Source organism: Papio anubis, chromosome 14 (assembly GCF_008728515.1).
Source record: "Papio anubis isolate 15944 chromosome 14, Panubis1.0, whole genome shotgun sequence".
Classification (NCBI taxonomy): Eukaryota; Metazoa; Chordata; class Mammalia; order Primates; family Cercopithecidae; genus Papio; species Papio anubis.
Genome location: NC_044989.1, coordinates 7,095,114 through 7,116,579, shown reverse-complemented (window position 1 = coordinate 7,116,579; position 21,466 = coordinate 7,095,114). Strand labels below are relative to the sequence as shown.

The 21,466-nt window shown below is 39.3% G+C and overlaps 1 long non-coding RNA gene across 3 annotated transcripts in view; it reads right to left on the bottom strand.

Annotated features, from left to right (window-relative positions):
- LOC110741009 overlaps positions 1-20,072 on the bottom strand; it is a 52,288-nt gene extending 32,216 nt beyond the window's left edge. For all 3 annotated transcript variants that reach the window (XR_002516493.2, XR_002516492.2, XR_002516491.2), the window contains exons 1-2: positions 19,483-20,072; positions 8,274-8,415 (exon numbers count right to left, since the gene is read on the bottom strand). This is a non-coding gene — a long non-coding RNA (uncharacterized LOC110741009). The remainder of the gene's footprint in view (positions 1-8,273; positions 8,416-19,482) is intronic.
- Between the last annotated feature and the right edge of the window lie 1,394 nt (positions 20,073-21,466).

Sequence of the window (21,466 nt, the reverse complement as noted above, 5' to 3'; positions counted from 1 at the left end):
CTAAACAAGAGAACTAGAGAAAATTTTATAGAAAATGTAACATTTACTTAAATATTATAGGATAACAAAGCATTAGATTCAAAAAGAGTGAGACCCAGAAATAAATCCTCACATATATGGTCAAATGACTCTTGACAAGGGTGTGCCATGACCGTTACCTTTGGGGAAAGAACAGTCTTTTTGACAAATGATATTGGCAAAACTGGATATCCACAAGCAAACGAATGAAGTTGGACCCTTACGTTACATCATATGCAAAAATGAGCTCAAAATGGATCAAAGACTTAAACATAAGAATGAAAACTAGAAAAGTTTTAGAAGAGAATGTAGAGAAAAGCTTCATGATACTGGATTTGGCGATGATTTATTGAATATAATGCCAAAAGCATAGGCAATAAAAGACAAAATAGATAAATATTACTTCACCTAAATTAACTTTTATGCATCAAGTTTCACTATCAACCAAGTGAAAAGGCAACCCAGAGAATGGGGAAAAGAATTTTGAAAATACTATATCTGTAAACAGAATTAAAACTCAAAATATACAAAGAACTCCTCAACAACAACAAAACCTGATTAAAACCAGGGCAAAGGGCAAATGTATTGAATAAACTTTTCTCCAAAAAAGATATACAAATTACCAATAAGCACATGAAAAGATGTTCAATATCACTAGGCATTAAAAAATGCAAATCAAAACCACAATAAGATATTATATTACTTTACATCCATTTGGTGAAGTAGCAAATATACAAAAACAAATAGAAGACAAAGAAAATAATAAGTGCTAGCAAAAACATGGAGAAATTGGAACCCTTTTTCATTGTTGGTGGGAATCTAAAATGTAAAGCTACTTTGAAAAACATGTTGGTGATTTCTCAAAAAGTTAAATATTGATTTACCATATGATCTAACAATTCTACTTCTGGTTATACAACCTAAAAAGCTTAGAAGCAGGGACTCTAACAGATATTTGTATATCAATGTTTATAGCAGAAATTTTTCTATTAATCAAAAGGTAAAAACAAACTAAATGTCCATACACTGATACACAGACAAAATATATAAAGACAATAGAATGTTATCCGTCCTTAAAAAGAAAGGACATTCTGGCACATGCGACGGCATGATCAACCTTGAAGACATTAGGCCCAGTGAAATAAGCAGACACAAAAGGACAAATAGTGAGTGATTCCACTTACATGGTGTACCTAGAGTTGTCAAAATCACTGAGAAAGAAACTAGAATCATGGCTGCCAGGAGCTGGGGGTAAGGGAGGATGGGAAGCCATTGTCTAATGGGTATAGAGTTTCACTTGGAAGACGGGAGAGTTCTAGAGATACATGGTGGTGATGCTTGCACGATAATGTGAATATAATCAATGGCACTGAACTGTACACTCTAAAATGATCAAAATGAGAGAGAGAAGCAGAGAGACAAGGATTGATTGACTCCAAGTGGGAGGAACACCAAATGCTAAGAGTGGAAGACGCTTGAGAAACTAACTTGGAGCCATGTTGCAAAACGTTCCTGGGACCCAACACTTAGAACTTTTTCCTATAGAGGTCTACCAGAAAACCATCTGAGATTATCAATCAGGGCAGTCTCTCCGTAAGTTTTAGGATTTGAGTAAATTACTTCAAATTAACTGAAAATGGATGAAAAGGCATCACATTAGAGCAAGAAGGCCAGTAATGAGGCACCTGCAGTAACAAAGCAAGGACTGAAGACTCGTACCAGGGTGCTGGCACCGGAGGTTGGGAGAGAAGGGACAGATGGAAGATGAGCTTTTAGGAGGTAGAATTGGCAGAGCTCAGACAACCCATGGTAGTATTTTGAGAATTTCCCAAAGACACTCCCAAGTTTAATCCTCTGATTGCCAGTTTCACACACGCCAGTTGACATGTGTGTCATTATCTTATCATGACTCTCCTGAGAGGGGAACAAAATGCAGGATCAATGTCATAAACACAGCCCTCTGTGCCACAGAGGTTAAGAAGGTGGAACAGATTTACAGCAATCTTGATAATCGCTGATGCCTAGCTTTCTTCTTGCTCATTACCTCTGGTAAGGACCTATGGGTTGGCCCAGAAAACATAAGTAGTATAACTAGGCCTCTGAGTACACCCCTCTGTGCTGCTTCTAGACAGCCAATGGCTCTGGCTTTGAAATTTTTGTTCACTTGGATTCAGCTTGGGCCAAAGACAATCTGCTTGCAGGCTTTGGGAAGACTCCCAAAACTCAGACCACCTCTCAACTGCTACTCAACCTGTGTCTCTCCTTACAAGATTGGTCAAGTTTCCTGCTAGTCTCTACTTTTGGCAGAGATGATGTGAGGGTACATGAGATGTGGCTGTAAATCACTGAGGTCGTTCCTGGTTTGCAGTAAGGAACTAGTCATTTTATTTCCTATTCTAACTTCTAGCATGATATGACTTCTCTGGTCCTTTCCATGCCAGATTTTCAGGCCACAGTCTCACCTGGTCATCATCCTGATACACTGCAGACCTCAACAAACTGGGCCCTCTGGCTCCTCACAGAGTGCTCCCTGCCAAGTTCCTGCTGCTGGTCAGAGAGGTTCTTCCAACCATAAAAAGGAACTATGGATCTGACTCTAGACTGCGTGGCTATCCATCTTTTCTCATAGCTTGCCTGTCCAAGATAGGATCTATCCCATTTTAACAGCTCAACAAATACTGATGTACCTGTATTCAATTCAACATGCGTTTATGTAGGATCCACCCGGGGCCAGTCATTTTACTGGGCACTGAAGATACAACAATAAATGAAGCAGCTCTAAGTGTCCAGAAGTTTATTATCTAAATGAGGGAACATCAATAAATCAACCAATTTTAAAAATAAAAAATAACTGCTAAATAGAATACAAATTCCACTGCCGGGTCGGCCATAAGGGTGAAAAATACATCATTCTTATTGGTGAGGATGTGAAAAGAGTGGATCAAGGAGTTTTTGTTTTGTTTTGTTTTTTTAATTAATCAGACATACTGAGGCATAATTTGCAATCAATAAAATGTATTTTAAGTATACAGTTAAGTAAGTGTTATGGGTACATACAACAATCATGATCAAGATAGACAATACTTCTACCATGCCAACAATTTTCCTTGTACTCTTTCCATCAATTCTCACCCAGAACCCACCCCTCTCCCAACACACCACTGACATGTTTTCTAGCAATATAGATTGAATTAGTCTAGATTTCATATAATTGGAATTATATGGTATGTACTTTTTCTTTAGTCTGGCTTCTTTTTTTCAGTATCATATTTCTGAGATTCACTCATGCTCATTTAATAGAGTTTCATTCCTTTTAATCACTGAATAATCCATTGTATTCATATATTGCATCTTGTTTATCAATAGACAAGTTGATAAACATCTGAGTTGTTTCCAATTATAGACTATAGTGAACAAAGCCGTTAGGAACATTTGTGTGCATGTCTTTGTGTGAATATGCATTTTCACTTCTCGTGTGTAAATACCTAGGAATGAAATTGTTGCATCATGTGGTAAGTTTCTGATTAACTTTATGAGAAATTGCTGTTAGTTTCCAAAGTGATTGTAATAACTTTATATTCTCATCAATAGTGAATGACAGATCCCTTGGTTCATCTAACACTTGGTACTATCAGTCTTACTGACGTTTTAGCTTCAAGTGACTACGCAGCTATATCTCATTGTGATTTTAATTTTAATTTCTTTAATGATTCATGGTGTCTACTAGTTATTCATGTGTTTATTGATGATTCATACACCTTTTTAATATATAAATTAGTGCCTGTTTAATTTTTTTAATTGGGTTGTTTGTCTCCTTGTTATTGACTTGCAAGGGTTTTTTATGCTACGTATTCTGGATACAAGTCCTTTGTCAAATGTGCATTGCTGATATTTCCTGCCACTATGTGGCTTGTCTTTTCATTTTCTTAAGGTGCCTTTTTAAAAGCAGAAATTTTACATTTTGATGAGATGTGCTTTATCATTTTTTCTTTAATGGTTATTGCTTATTGTGTCTTAGCTAACAAATTTTGCCAAACCCCAGTCAGGGAAGTTTGCTTTTTATATTTCCTAGAGAAGTATTACAGTTTTTACTTTTCCATTTAATTGACTGATTCATTTTGTTTGAATTTTCTATGTATACCATATGGTTAGAGGTGAGGATTATTTATTTTCATATGAATATCTCATTTTTTCAACTCAATTTATTGAAAAAATCTATCCATTATCCATTTAAATCTTTTTCCCCTTTGTTGAAAATCAATTAGCCATATATAAATGGTTTTATTTATAGACTCTCCTTCTTTTTTCTACTAGTCTATATGTCTTTTTAACTTAAGATTGTCTTGTTTGTAGTAGCTTTATAGTAAGTGTTGAATTTAAATAAAGTCCTCCATTTTGTCCTATCTACACTGAAGTCTTTTGAGTTTTCAATACAAATTCTAGAATTCTTATCTGTTTCCACAAGAGTCATTTGGGATTTTAATTTCATTTGCATTGAATCAATAAATCATTTAGTGAAAATTGACATTTTACCAGTATTGAATTTCCTAATCTATGAGTAAGTGTTTTAGTTTGCTGGGGCTTAATATTGATGGAGATTCCAAATATTAATGTGACATGTATGTTCCAGGTGCCATGTTAAGTGCTATATACATGTGTCTGTTGGTTTAAATATACACATCTGAACATAGACACATTGTCCTATATGTAACAACTTATATTTACTTATGCATAATATACAAATAAATTCTCTCTCCTTATACTTATTGTTTTCATTATGTAGAGTCATCATACATTTTCTCCACAATTCACTTGAACCACTGTCATACTAAACACTTGTTATTAGGCTCATCTGTAAATATGAAAGAAACAAATAGAAGTACATTCTGCTTAATCTGTTCCTTCAGGTCACAGACGGTGAAACTGGTCATGAGAACAGTCTCTGGCCTCGGACAGAATGAGGCCCTGTAACAGGGCACTCAGAGTCCCCTCACAGTTGGTCTGATGATGGTACTCAATTAACTGAGTTACAAAGAGATGCACACAACAAATTTGAGAAGAGTGTGAACCAAATGGAGCATCTCTAACTTGCAGAGAGAGAAAACTACACGTGCATTACACATCTTTGTATTGCAGTGTGTCTGTGCTCATCCGATTATGCATTGCAGACAAGGTAAAAATGAATAGACTGAATACGAACTTCCTCTTGCCAAAGAAAAAGAACAGAGTCTGTGATACCACAAAATCTTGCAGTTCTGATACGCTTTGGCAAATTCAGATGGCATTGTGAAGTGGGCCTCAGATCTTGAACACTTTATCTCTCCAGCAGCAATGAGGCTGGTGAATAGTTATGGCTGACTGTTTTCACATTCTTCAGTTTCCAAAATATACTTTGGGTGGAGCTGAAGGATATGAGATTCTCCCTAAAGTAAGAAATCACATATCCTGGAAAAGCAGCCAAACTTAATTATTTATTCCTTCATATAACACACAGCTGTCGAAGGTCTATCTGTACCAGATACCTTGCTCTGCATTGGGAATAGCAAAATGGAACTTATTCCTGCCTTCTTGTACCATATAATTGAGAAGGGAAAACATAATTAAGGAAGAAATGACAATAAAGTGGGGAATGAAGGAACAGGTGCTGTGGTCACACATATCCACTATACTTGGGGAACTCTCCAGAAAAAGCCCGAAAGATTTCTGTGGGAAGTGAATGCAAAGTGGAATGCTGTGGACATGTTAACAGTCAAGGAAAATAATCACAGATTCAAGAACCAAATGCCATGACCTGGAGGTCAAGAGTCCGGATTTTGAAAGAATATGAATGGCCACAACTAGAATCTGGGGTTTGTGGTGTAGGGAAGAGAGATAAAAAAATTGACAGAAGACAGTGATCTGAGTTTAGCTTTCATATGGAAAAAAAAAAATGTATCCAGTTTGAGAGCAGGTGAGACAAAGTCATTAGAGGAGGCAATTGAAGATTTGAGTCACAAAGGATACTGGAGAAAGTATAGCGTCTGAGAAGGTGGGGCACACGCCACCCAGAGGCACGCAGAGGCACCAGCTGGACACACGTCCGGGAATGTCTCTCCCAGTAAATTAGGGGAAATTGGAGTAAGATTTAGTTTCAAGAGCTTTACATTTGTAGAATTTGTGCAGAAAATTGGAAGCATTCACACTGGTTAACTTTGCTCAGTGACTGGTGAGGTTCTCTGGTGACTGATGGGATGGGGAGGAGAGGAGGAAGAAAAAGAGAAGGAGAATGTTTGAGGCAGCCCCACTGGACCATGGGCAGAGACTGGGCTGTTGACAAGTCAAAAGCTACTTGCACGTCTGATGGCAAGAGGAGGGCTGGTGCTTCTCATGTCCACAGGTCCCTGGACACGATCATGGGTGATTCTCCAGAGCTCTCAATTCCCAAGTGCAGTCATGAAGAGGGAGCCAGTGAGATGTATCCGGGTTTCATATTTTCCAGGAGTGAGGGATGGGATAAAGAGTCAAACGTTGAATATGTTGATAAAGAGAGTTGTTGGGGGATAAACCAAGCAAGTTAAGCTAAAGAGAAAAAGATAGATGTGGCGAAATTGGGGGTTGGGGAGAAATATTCCTATCTATGGACTGGTGTTTCAGATAGAAATTGAAGTATTGTGTAGGCACTTGTCGAATGTCATCAGGAAGTAGAGGAATTTGGAGAAACAGAATGAGCTAATTAATTTATGATTGCAGACTCATGGCTCCAGGGGGCAACAAAGTCTGGAGTGGGTATCGGAACTTTGGTGTAACAGATAACTAGATGTATGGGTTATTGAAAAGGCCAGAATGTTAAGTAGTTACCCAAATAGAAGGGTTTTATAATATACATTGACAGTAATTACCCTATGAAATTACCCTATGGTATTCATAGTTGAAAAGTTGTTGGGGTTGGGGGCATGCCCACTATACCAGATTGTGTTCAAATTACAGCAACTCCTAAGAGAAATATATTTCATAGATTATCACCAGGAAAATCTGCACTTCTCATGAACTAAATTGTATCTTATCAGCATTCTCAAACATTGTAGTAAATAATGCTTCCTCCTATACTGACTGCTAAGCAGATTAAAATCGCATTTCTAGCATATTTCTGGCAATCGAATAAACATTAATGACATACATATTTATAAACTAACTCTGATTTATTTTAAATGTTTAATTTCTGCCCTAACCTGTTTTCTATATTACTTAACACACAGTGAAACCATATTTCGTCATGTATTTTCTTTGTGTGTTTTGCAAATAACTGGAGAGAATTTTGTGAATACAATTATCTCTATGATTTAGAAAGACAGCTACCATTCTATAAGTCTATTTTAAGGCCAGCTCAACATGGTGATGAAACTAAAAGATTTCTAGGAGTCTATCTACCTATTCAACTTAATATTGTAATTCTATGAAATATTTTTAAATTGCTGTCGCTATCCACTGAGTAAGTCCAGGGTTCACCCAGGCATTCTTGCTCTGAAATACTTAGAGTGTGTCATATAATTGTGATGCTACAGGGAATGGAAAATAAAATATGCTGTGGTATTAGTGAGAAACGGGTGGAGTCTAAATTCCGAAAGAAGCATGCACTAGAAACATAGGCTTCAAACACGTCAAAGTACCAAACGAAAAATAAGACCCTCAAATATACACAAACAATTCAGAAATAAATATGAAGTGTCATTTGTATTACCAATTAACCATTTTTAAGAAGAGACATAAAATGTCAATACACAACACTGTTTAATTTACTATAAGAATATGGAAACAACTTTGGAAAACTATTTCTTTAAGTATCAACATTTAAGACCATATTTACCTCACCATACTTCTCTAAACAGAGAGGATATTTTATTTAAAAACTGTCTAAAGTGATATAAAGCAGTGTAGAATAAGACAGAAAGAGTTGGTAACAAACCAAAACGATGCCAGCATCTCCTTTCTTCTAGAAGAGCTGGGCTGTGGTAACAACTCCCCACTCAAATCAAAGTGGTTCAGCAAAATTGCAATGTATGTTTGCTTCTTGTAAAAATGCAATGCAGGTGTTTGACAGGTGGCCTTCCATGCACTAATTCATGTGTCCAGGCCACTTTTGCATGTTGGTTCTGCTAACCCAGGGTCTCAGAAAGACAGGATGGAGCCATTCTCACCTTGTAATCCCTTACAGCCGGGTGTAACCCACCTTACTTCTCCTCAAACCCCATTGGCCAAACCTAGTCATACGGGCTCACCTCTATGCAGGCAGTCCTTGGCTGGGAAGCTGCTTCTCAGAAACACCTGCACACTTGGGGAGAGGAGTGTGAACCCCCAATGGCCAGTGGTCCGTTCCTGCTACAGCACTTAGGAAAAGGGAAAGCCATTTGAAGGTAACATCTAGAAATAGAACACAAATGTGAAAGGGAAGAGATAAGATACAAGAGAATATTTTTATTTGAAATGAAAGATAAATCGAAGTAAACTAGATAAGTAAAGTAGAAGTCAGAATTATAGGATATAATATTTTTGAACAAATCTATAATGCCATGTATGAATTCTGTACATGTTTTGTGTACCACTAATAAAAATGCTACTAATTATATAATGACACAATATTTTCTAATAGTATCAATTATAACAGGCACCCCAATTTCAGAGTTACTAAAATATGAAAAAAACCTTCTCATCTCTGAATAGAGGAAATATGGCAGAAGAGATCTTGAGAAGTTCTACCTTCCCTCTTCCAAAATATGCAACCCAGTCAATTAAGGGTTTCAGTAAACCATAGAATAAATGACAGAGTCTGACAGCTTCTTCTTATCAAGACTGAAGATTCATACTCAACTTAGTCTTACTGTGGACCTAAGATTTTCTTTAAAGTTTTCAATTTTTATATTTTAAAGTTGGTTTATTTGCTAGTTTTGGCTTATAAATACATAATGAATTTTTCTTCATTCTGTGCACATGTACTTCAATTCCCAAAGTTTTCTATAAATCTTCTTTGATCCCTGAATGCAGCGATTTTAAAGTCACCCAGTCATATTCTCCCTCTCAGGTAAAAGCAAGAAATAAACAGCTTTGTATAGAAAATCTAGGCACTTTCTTTTAAATACAGTTTATAATTTAGCACCCTATAGTTAAAGTTTTATGATAAATAAATGTAAATTTCTTAATAATAGTATATATGCTGTTAATTTCTTGGGTTTTAAATATGGAGAATTTAGACTTGACCCTTTAGTTCAGTTTAATGTTTAATGAGTTTATGACAAGACAAAGAGAAACATGAAAATCTTACTGTTGTGACAAGTTTGAATAGCTGAATATAGGACATTATTGCTATTATTACAGCTACTATTAAAATCCAAATGCTTGTGCTATCAATCAATAAACATATTTTTTTCTGAACACATACATAATGAGGAGGAGCTCATTATTACCATAGAGACTCCATGGGTCAAAAACCTGCCACCTGACTTCTTTCCCCTGCCTGCACCGATGGCCTCATGGGAAGTTCCCTATAGTCAGTTGACAGAGGAAGAGAAGACAAGGGCCTGGTTTACAGGTGACTCTGCACAGTATGCAGGCATCCCCTGAAAATCGACAGCTGCCACACTACAGCCCCTTTCTAGGACATCCCTGAAGGACAGTGACGACGGGAAATCTTCCCAGTGGGCAGAACTTCGAGCAGTGCACCTCGTTGTGCACTTTGCTTGGAAGGAGAAATGGCCAGATGTGCGATTATATACTGATTCATGGGTTGTAACCAATGGTTTGGCTGGGTGGTCAGGGCCCTGAAAGAAGCATGGTCGGAAAATTGGTGATAAAGAAATTTGGGGAAGAGGTATGTGGATGGGCTTCTCTGAATGGTCAAAAACCGAGAGGATATTTGTATCTCATGTGAGTCCTCACCAACATGTGACCTCAGCAGAGGAGGATTTTAATAATCAATTGGACAGAAAGACTCATTCTGTGGACACCACTCAGGCTCCTTCCCATGCCACCCCTGTCACTGCCCAATGGGCCCATGAACAAAGTGGCCATGGTGGCAGTGATGAAAGTTATTCATGGGCTCAGCAACATGGACTGCCACTCACCAAGGCTGACCTGGCTACACCACTGCTGAGTCCCCAATTTGCCAGCAGCAGAGATTAACACTGAGTCCTCAATACTGCATCATTCCTCGGGGTGATCAGCCAGCTACTTGGTGGAGGGTTGATTATATTGGATCTCTTCCATCATGGAAAGGGCAGAGGTTTGTCCTCACTGGAATAGACACTTACTCCACATATCTGTTTGCCTATCCTGCATGCAATGCTTTTGCCAAGACTACTGTCTGTGGACTGACAGAACGCCTTATCCACCATCATGGTATTCCACACAGCATTGTCTCTGTCCAAGGCACTCACTTTATGGCTAAAGAAGTGTAGCAGTGGGCTCGTGCTTATGGAATTCACTGGTCTTACCATGTTCCCCATCATCCTGAAGCAGCTGGATTAACAGAACAGCAGAATGGCCTTTTGAAGTCACAATTACAATGCCAAGCAGGTGATAATACTTTGCAGGGCTGAGGAAAACTTCTCCAGAAGGCTGTGTATGCTCTGAATCAGTGTCCAATATATGGTACTATTTCTCCCATAGCCAGGATTCATAGGTCCAGGAATCAAGGGGTGAAATTGGAAGTGGCACCACTCCCCATCACCCCTAGTGACCCAATAGCACGATTTTTGCTTCCTGTGCCTATGACATTATGTCCTGCTAGCCTAGAGGTCTTAGTTCCAGTGGGAGAAATGCTGCCACCAGGAGACACAACAATTCCATTAAACCAGAAGTTAAGATTGCCACCTGGACACTTTGGGCTCCTCCTGCCTCTAAGTCAACAGGCAAAGAAGGGAGATACAGTGTTGGCTGGGGTGACTGACCTGCAATAGCAAGATGAAATCAATCTACTACTCCACAATGGAGATAAGGAAGAGTATGTGTGGAATACAGGAGATCCATTAGGGCATCTCTTAGTATTACCGTGCCCTGTTATTAAGAGAATAACAGCCCAATGGGAAACTATAACAGCCCAATTCAGGCAGAACTACAAATCACCCAGACCCTTCAGAAATAAAGATTTGGGGCACTTCACCAGGTTAAAAAAAAAAATGACCTGCTGAGGTGCTTGCTGAAGGTAAAGCGAATACAGAATAGGTAGTAGAAGAAGGTAGTCATCAATACCAGCTACGACCACGTGACCAGTTGCAGAAACAAGGACTGTAATTGTCAGGAGTATTTCCTCCTTATTTTGTTAAGAATATTTGTGCATATATACACTTGTACTAAGAAAACACTTTCATTTTATTTCCTTTCTTTTTTCTTTATCATGTGACATAAGATATATTGACTTCCTGTCAGCATTTACGTGTTGTTAACTTTATGTAATAGCATTTGGGTTGGGGATTGGTGTGTTTCCGGTTGTATGAAGGATGGCTGTATTATATTAGGCATCATTATGACCTTATTATTGTCTTTATTTGAAGATTATGTATGATTTCAGGAGACGTGCATGGGTTCAAGTTGACAGGACGTGGGCTTGTGGTGGTTAATATTGAGTATAGATTTGATTGAATTAAAGGATGCAAAGCATTGTTCCTGGGTGTGTCTGTGAGGGTGTTGCCAAAGATTAACACTTGAGTCAGTGGACTGAGAAAGGCAGACCCGCCCTCAATCCAGGTGGGCACAATCTAATCAGCTACCAGTGCGGCCAGAATAAAAGCAGGCAGAAGAAGATGGAAAGACAAGATTGGCTGAGTCTTCTGGCCTCCATCTTTCCCCTGTGCTCCAAGCTTCTTCAGCTTTTGGACTCCTGGATTTACACGAAGGGTTTGCCAGGGGCTCTCAAGTCTTCAGCCAAAGACTGAAGTTTGCACTGTTGGCGTCCCTACTTTTGAGGTTTCGGGACTCGGAACATCAGACTCCAAGTTCTTCAGCTTTTGGACTCCTGGATTTACACGAAGGGTTTGCCAGGGGCTCTCAAGCCTTCAGCCAAAGACTGAAGTTTGCACTGTTGGCGTCCCTACTTTTGAGGTTTCGGGACTCGGACTGGCTTCCTTGCTCCTCAGCTTGCAGACAGCCTGTTGTGGCTCTAAACCTCGTGATCATGTGAGTCAAGTCTCCTAGTAAACTCCCCTTCATATATACATCTATCCTATTAGTCTTGTCCCTCTAGAGAACCCTGATTAATACACTTGGGTTTTTGATACGGAGAATTTAGACTTGACCCTCGAATTTAGTCTAATGTTTAGTGAGTATATGATAAAAGAAAAAGAAACACGAAAATCTTACTGTTGTGACAAGTTTGGACAACTGAATATAGGATATTATTGCTATTATTACTGCTACTATTAAAATCCAAATGATTGTGCTATCAATCAATAAACATTTTTTTTGAATATATACGTAATGAATATGAGCTCATTATAACCATATGGGCTCCGTGGGTCAAAATCATTACAATCCTCTGTCCTCAGGGGATAGAAATTTATTGGTTGAAATAATAAATGTTTACAAATTCTGCAATCTTATTTTGTTGCCAAAACATATTATTATTACTCAGATTAATCAGATCTTAGCACATTATAACAATATCAGTCATCATCCAAGTACATTATCATAATAAATATCCTGCTATATAAATCTTCTAGGACACATTTTCAATATCAGAATATTTCAGGGTTGGAAGAGCCCTTAGAAACATCTGATAAAGTACGATCCCCCACCCAGTGTTTCAATCTGTTTTGGTTGTTAGTTATTTAACCACTGTCTGACTACTTACAAAAAGTGGAAACTCGCTATTTCTAAAAGCTGCTCATTTTGTTGTTGAGTAATTCTAATTAGGAATCTCTCGCTGTCTTCTTACTTTCTTTTTTCATCCATTGGAATAGTATGTACCTCCTACGACTATGATGACAATTAAGTAAAATAATGCTTGTTAAGTGCTTTGCAGAGTCTTGGACATAATAAAGCATCAATAAAATTTTCCTTTTATTATTTTTATTTTTCATTTATTCTCAGCCTTTTAGCTAAGATCAAGTGTATTATTTCTATTTTTCTTCTACCCAGCTTTCAGCTGTGGAAATTGTATTTACATTCAGGATTTTGCTGAAAAGTGACTTCCTCCCAGAACCCCTTTCAGACTCCTGAGACTGTATTAAATTTCCTTCCTCAGTGTGCTTACAGCATGTTGGACTTACTACCGTAAAATCCTGTAGCCTTCTCTGTAACTCACTTTCTCCTATTAGCTTCCTGAGGTCAAGAATGTCCTCCCATTTGCTGTGGTGTTTCCAGTACCTAGCCAATTAGTTGGCACATAGTAGATGATTAATACAATTTTTGAATAAATGGATGAATGCGTGAATAACCACTATAGATACTAGGTAAAGCAGTGACTGGTGTTACAGGACAACTTAACATGCTGAGTCATACTGCACGGCCTGAATATGATTTAACAGCATCAGCTCTGTGTTAGAGCCTTGTGTGTCAGTATCTCAGCAGATATAAGCAAAATCATATTTAAATTAGGCAAGTTCAAGATTATAGAAAGATGCAGTGACTGGGAGGAATGGAAGCAAAACCAGATCTTAGTTTCTTTAATGCTTTGATTTAGCTGTGATGCAAAATGTTTCTGTAATACCCTTCCCTACAGAATTTGTTCTTTAGTTGGACAATCAGTTCTTCTGTCATCCCCAAATCAATACTCACTATTTTATTATGTAGATTTTTTCCAGAGGCATTGTTTTTCCAGGTTTATATGTATTCCTTAATAGTTTCCCCTTTAGAAAGATAGGATGAATCCAGGGATACAGTAAGAAGGCTTTGACTTTTATGCGAAACATAGATCTTTGGTATTTGTCAATGGTGATGTTTATCTTGCTTAATGATAAGCTGGAAGAAGCAGCTCTTTGTAAAGTCATATTAAGCTCTGATCCCATTTCTAACACTCTCATGATAGGTATGTAAGTGTCTAATGGCATATCCAAAATTAATGGAATGTTTTTCGATCTCAGTAGCTGCTGCCTCTGACAGAAGCCCACGCTTACTTTCTTTCCTGGAGAGACTCTTGCGATCAATATTTTTTGTTTCTCTTTCTTTTAAAAGTTTGCCTATTATTTATGTGTGTCTCAGTCAAGGACATTTATCAAAAATATAGGTACCAACTCAAACTAGCATAAACTCAGGGTTAAGGAAAGGGAGCCAGCTTATGGTAACATCAGAAGAATCCCACAGAACACACTCCTCTGCGTAACTCCACCTTTCTCCAGGATGACGCAGTTTTCCACGGATGTTCCACGGCATCTTTCTTTATTTTCCCTCTCTGGCTTCCAGCTTCTCCCCAGGGCTCTTCACTCTTGCTTTCCACAGCATTTGCTCAGATGTGTCTTGAGCTGCCATGGCAGTAACCCTGCCTTATCTTAAAACTCCAGGGCTCAACCCCATCTGATCCATTCTTGTTTGCCACTTAGCTTGACAGATACAAATTTGTGTGGGTGCAAACCTTGGTAATCAGCTGTCTCTGGAAGGGTGGAGCCACCTGGCCCAAATACAGACACCTGTGTCCATGCCCTCTGAGAAGCTGCACACAAAACTACTCTGCTACAGTACACACCCTTCCTCTTGCATTTAGATGGTTTCCCTTCGAAGAGCTACAGACATCAAAACTATATAATCCCGTTTCAGCGGGAAAAACTTCTTGATATTCACCCCACTGAAAAATGTGGGTATTCCATTGAAAACAGGCTACGTGAATCATCCGTTCTCTTACCCAATGGAAATGTTTGAAATTATTTTTACTTAAAATTTGTTTTTAAATAAAGGAAGTCAAGTTGCTTCTAAACCAGGAATTGTATGTGTTTGTGAAGCATTTGCTCTTCAATTTTCCGGTGTTGATTCCCAGTGAGATGTGATACTACATTGCCCCATCTATTTTTGACATATAATGAATATTAGACAACTTTACGTTCAAAGGTGTTTATATGGCATCTCAATTAAAGTACAGACTGGGAGGCGGAGCTTGCAGTGAGCCGAGATTGTGCCACTGCACTCCAGCCTGGGGGACAGAGCAAGACTCCGTCTCAAAAAAAAAAAAAAAAAAAAAGTACAGACTATCACAAGTGTATCTGATGCTCAGAATCTCATCTAAAACTCATATATCTCCATTCTGAGGCAGACATTATATACCCTAATGCAGTTCTTCATTTTTTAAAATCTAATATTCATTACCTACAGATGAACACACTGATCATACATATTTATAAATGAAAACTGAATTGTCAGCTATATTGTATTTACTTACATTTTTCTCTTTGGGGTATCATTTTGTTTCTCATCTTACAGAAGCTTACAGACTATAAGGATTTAATAAATTAACAAAGTAAATATTTAGGAATAGTGATGTGTATTCTTTTTCTTGCTCAGTAGAAACATACAAGTGGCTGGTTGGTAATCTACCAGCTACAATGGTTGGTAATCTACCAGCTACAATTTGAAGTTGGTTTCTGTATCATCGGATAAGGTAGCTGGAATGTCTTTTCATCCTCTTGCCACCCTATCTCCACTTACTTTCCATACATGCATTTCTCACACAATGACTATTCTAGTTCTTTCCCACCGGGCCCAGTGCCCACTCTGGGTCCTCCTCATGGGGGAGCTTTTAAAGTTTCCCTCTTGTTTCCTTACAGCCATTTCTCAAACTTAAGAGAGCTGTTTAAAGATTTATTTACTTTCTGGTAGAAAACATAGACATGTCTTTTCTTCCCTCTAACATTCTCAGTTTAGTTATACCTCCTGTACCCCTTAGAAATAGGATTGCAAATGCATAACAGGAGTGCCGGCAAACCCCAGCTCTCCCCACAGGAGACGTTGCCACCGGAACAGGGCACCGTTTTCAGAGAGGCCCGGGGAGTCTCACTTCTTCCCAATACCGCCCTTACGTCATCAGCCGTCTGGAATCAATAAAGAAGATGAACCCCATTTAGAATTTCTGCCTCAAGTTTTTGTTTTGTTTTCCTCTTTCTTCAAGCCTTTGTGCAGAACAGGATGAATCTCCACAACGTCCCACTCCACCACCCTTGAAGACAGGCTCGTGGGCAGCTAACGTCAGATGCTGTAGCATAAAGATGTTTGGAATGAAAAGACTGGAAACAACTAGAGAAGAAAACTGTGTCAGGGCGATGTAGTAAGTGTTCCCTGGAGAGATTGTTTTTCATACCTAAAAATAACTGAAGTCCAGAAAAAATGTTTCCTATGGAAAGTTCCACCAAGGGAGAGCTTTTACAGAAGTCATTCATGAATGTAGGTCACCTGGGTTCCTTCTTTCCATGGATTTTGCAAAGAAAACAAAATTAGTAAAAAGCGTTGATAAGGCACAGACAAGTTCAGAGCTCTGTAAGTTAAGGTGGAATCTTTCTATATTTTAAATACTGCGTGCCAATCAGCTGCAGATAGAAACTAACAATACTTTGTAAATCTGTAGAAGCCTTAAGCAACCCGTCAGCCTGGTATAAAGACGCACGTCATACGGGCATGAGGCACAGAAGCAAGATGACCAAAAAGGACGTGAAGCAGGGTACTATCCCAGACACGAACACCAGTGACTCCTGATGAGGACGACTGGGAACTAACAGGAGACTCACACTGTAATCACAACTTTCACTTGACACATTATGTAACGATGTCACCACCCAATGTTTTAAGAGCTTTATAAATATTAACTCACTTGTTCCTCATAACAACCTTGTCATGTAGTTACCGTCATTATCTCCATTTCTTTCAGTGAGAAAACTGAGGCACAATGAAGTCATAGGTAGGCTGCCTTTTATCTGTTATTTATACTTTGTCAATTTTTAAAAAATGTGTGCTTATTTTTCCTCTTAGCAAATTGTACATAATTTGTTTCATGAAGAAGGCTCCATCCTTTATTGGAGCCCTGATAAAATACCGAGATACAAGAATCACTCAAAAGTATATTTCAGAATTTACTATTCTACCTGCCATCCATACAAAAAATAGTATGTACAAGTCCATATGTAATATTTAAATATTTATATGCAAAATAAAATTATATACAAAGCAGCATCTAAACATAAACATGTCTATAAAATTTTTTAAACTAATGAAAAATTGTAAATGAATGAATTTCATTAGTTGGAGAACTTCAAAAATTGTAAACCAATGAATTTCATTAGTTACAGGTTATAAACGCAATACTGTGCGGTGGTTTTTTATCAGTTTAAATATAATCTGCCTAGGGTATGTGGGTGTGTGCGCACACGCAATTTTGTGGGGTTTGTTTTTTGGTTTGTTTTGCTTGTTTTTTTTTTTTTTGTTTGTTTGTTTTGTTTTTGTTTTTGTATTTATCCTGATTGGAGTTCAACGTGTAGATCTCTGGTTTAGTTGGCTGGTATTACTTTTGAAAAATTCTTGACCATTTTTTCTTCAGATATCTTCTCCCAGGTTCCAATTTTGCAGATGTTAGAATGTTTGATTTTGTTGTTGATGTTGTTGTTGTTCCTTGGGACGGAGTCTTGCTCTGTCACCCACGCTGGAGTGCAGTGGTGCAATCTCAGCTCACCGCAACCTCTGCCTCCCGGGTTCAAGCGATTCTCCTGCCTCAGCCTCCCGAGTAGCTGGGACTACAGGTGCGCACCACCATGCCCAGCTAATTTTTGTATTTTTAGTAGAGACGGAGTTTCACCATATTGGCCAGGTTGGTCTCGAACTGCTGACCTCTCGATCCGCCCGCCTCAGCTTCCCAGAGTGCTGGGGATTACAAGCGTAAGCCACTGCGCCCGGCTGAATGTTTGATACTTTTAAGAATCTTTTAGATACGGTTTTGCTTTTTTGCTCTTTTCATCCTTGTGCTGAATTTGGAGCATTTCTATCAGCTTATTTTCAGATGTTTATAGCTTCCTTCCTTGAGGGTCCCTGGACATCTGCTTGCCGGCCCTCGCTTCCTGTGAGGGCTGCAGGGAGGCTCCTTCTGGCTCTCAGCATCCCCAGGTAGAGGCTGAGAGTCCAACTGCTGAATTTCTGTTTATAAAGTATTTGAAAATATCCAAAAGATGTGTATGACACAATATAAAATAAAATGTAATTGTAGGAGTAACTGTAAAAAGTGAGACACAAAAGTATAAATCCATGGCATGACTACAAATATGTAAAGCAATCCATATTTTGTTCCAAGGAAAGTCCCAAGTTCTTAGTAAATATCCCTCACTTTCTGATTGAAACATGGGATCTGCTAGGAGAGTTTTTCCTTTTGATTTTCTGTTTTTCCCATTATTTATCATTAGCATATGTGACTTATTTCTTAAAATAATTCCTGATTATCCATAAGACATTATACAAATAAGCTCACTTCCATTCTGCACTGTTAAATATCTCTGAGTTTAGGGCACTCTCAATTCATCATGTTTGAAATCTGAATGTTGTGTCTCTTGCGACTTTAGCACAACATCTCTATGAAAAGACAGAAAATGTGCCTGCCAGGCAGTGGAGTCAGGGCCAACCCACTCCAACGGGAATGGGCTTTAGAGCCCTTGGTTGCAATTGGGGTTAACCCACCTGGTTCAATGTTCTTTCTTTGTCACATAGACTGAAAGGCCTAATGAGTGCCCAGTGAGGAGGCTTTTCTTAGCTGTCGTTTTTGAGATGGAGTTTCGCTCTGTCACCAAGGCTAGGGTACAACATGCGATCTTGGCTCACTGCAACCTCCGCCTCCTGGGTTCAAGTGATTCTCCTGCCTCAGCCTACCCAGTAGCCGGGATTACAGGCATGCACCACTATGCCCGGCTAATTTCTGTATTTTTAGTAGAGATGGGGTTTCACCATGTTGGCCAGGCTGGTCTTGAACTCCTGACCTCAGATGATGCACCCACCTTGGCCTCCCAAAATGCTGGGATTACAGGCGTGAGCCACTGCGCTTCGCCTCCTTAGCTGTCTTAATGGTACTTGATGTTCAGAAAGAATGGTTTCATTCACTCATGTGTTCCTCTAATAAGCATCAGTGGGGAACTGCTTGGTGTGGAACTGGGAGAGAGCAACAGGGCCCCACCCTCAGTGAATGCACAGGCCACTGGGTGAAAGAGATGTCAGTGCTTATCCATAGCCTGACAGCCAGGAGTCCAAGGAAGAGTGGCCGATACAAGAAGGAGTGACTGTCTCTGTCCATAGGGGTGACAGAAGGCCTGGAGAGCACCACACTCAGGGAGATAATGGGGTCTTGGCCACACTCTAAAATAAATCAGGACCTCCCAGGCAACACAAGCAGCACATGAAAAGAGGCAAGGAGGCTCAGAAACGGGCATGTGACTTGTAGTCATGAATAGAGAATGTGGTCACCAAGAGAACTGGGTGGAATTGTGTCCCCTAGAACTCAAGTGTTGAAGTCCTAATGCCCCACCACCAGAATGTGACCTTACTTACAGATCGGGTCTTTCCAGAGGTCATCAAGTTAAAACGAGGTCGTTAGTGTGGGCTCCATCCAATATGCCTGGTGTTCTTACAGAAAGGGAAATCTAGAGTCACGCACTCAGGAAGGATGCCACGGAAACATGAAGACAGCCATCTACAAGCACGAAGAGAGGCCTGGAACTGATCAGCCCTCACAGCCTCAGAAGAAACCCCTGCCAATACTTTGACTGCATTCTTTGCCTCCAGAACTGTGAGATAAAAATCTACCATTGTTTAAGTCACTCCGTTTATGGTATGTTGTTATGGCAACCCCAAGGAACTAGTACCGTGGGTGAAGGGCAGCACTGGGTGCCATGTTCCAGAGTGGGTCACTTAACCTGTTGAGGTGAAATGCTCTCGGGTGGTGTCAAGCGGCTCAGGACAGGCAGCAACGTGTGTCTCAGGAAGGATGGTATGAACTCAGTGACTCGTGCAGGTCACAAGCCAAGCCTTCCCTGATTCTCTTCAGCCTGATGATCTGGATGTTTTAATTGTGTTTGTTTGTTTGTTTTGAGACAGAGTCTCACTCTATCACCCGGGCTGGAGTGCAATGGTGCGGTCTTGGTTCACTGCAACCTCTGCCTCCCAAGTTCAGGCAATTCTCCTGCCTCAGCCTACTGAGTAGCTGGGACTACAGGTGCGTGCCACCACACCCAGCTAATTTTTGTATTTTTTTAGTAGAGATGGGGTTTCACTATTTTGGCCAGGTTGGTCTTGAACTCCTAACTTCTTGATCCACCCACCTCAGCCTCCCAATGTGCAGGAAGTGTTTTTAAAGACACAGTGTCTGCATCCAAGGAACTTAAACTAGCAGATCAACATTAACTGTAAAACTAAAAGAGAAGATGCTGAAATTGGGATGAGTACAAAGTGCTACCCAAATACAGAAAATGAAGAAATTAACTTTGATATGTTTAGAAAAGCTGGGGACATATTATAAGGAAAAGACACAGTAGTCTTTTGGCAAGGAAATAGGCTACTATTCCAAATATTATTGAAAGGATTTAAATATTTGAATAGAGAAGAATTATCTCAGTTGTGGAAGGATTAAACACAGATATGTTAATGTAAAATTTCATACAGACAATATACTGTACATGCAAAAGAAAAACTGCAATAAAATAAAGTCATTGTTCCTGGTAATATTTTATTTACTTATTTTAAGAGACAAGGTCTCACTCTGTCACCCAGGCTGGAGTGCAGTGGTGATCCTAGCTCACTGAGTCTTGATCTCCTGGGTTCAAGCAATCATTTCACCTCAGCCACAGCTGGGAACACAGGCGCATGCCACCACACCCAGCTAATTTTTAAAAATTTTTTTGTAGAGACGGGGCCCTCTGTGTTGCTCAGATTGTTCTCAATCTCCTGGCCTCAAACAATCCTCCTGCCTCAGCTCAAGTACTGAGATTACAGGCCTAAGTCATTGCACCCGGCCAACTAGTGATGTTTTAAAAACACCTTAATGTTGCCCAGTAGAAGAAGAAGAATTTTTAATCAACAGGGAAGATGAGAAGATTGCAGAAAATCTTGAAAAAGTAGCCAGGTTGCTGACATTTGTCGGATGAATCCCAAGATCTGATTTTAAAGGAATCCTGAAGTTCTCATCCTAGTTCTCTCTGCTGGGTGTACATGTGAAGGGTAAAGCCCTTCTAACACCTTTGATCAGACATCATGAGCTATGCCTTGGTCTTCACCAATTACTGGTTTGTATTTTTGAGCGTATCTCCAGCTTGTTGTCTCATCTACTGAGTTTCTGCTGGGAAAGTTCAGCAGCAGCTTAAATCGTAAAGGGCCACAGGTTTTTCAAGGACTTGGTTTGTGTCCTGTTGAAGTCTAACAGCGTATGGTGGAGACAGGTGTGTGTCTGTGGGTGATTGCTAACTAGTCTTGTTACTTCATGTTTATTGCAGTGTCTTCTACCATGCTGACTACAAGGTGTTACATGTTGAAATAAGAG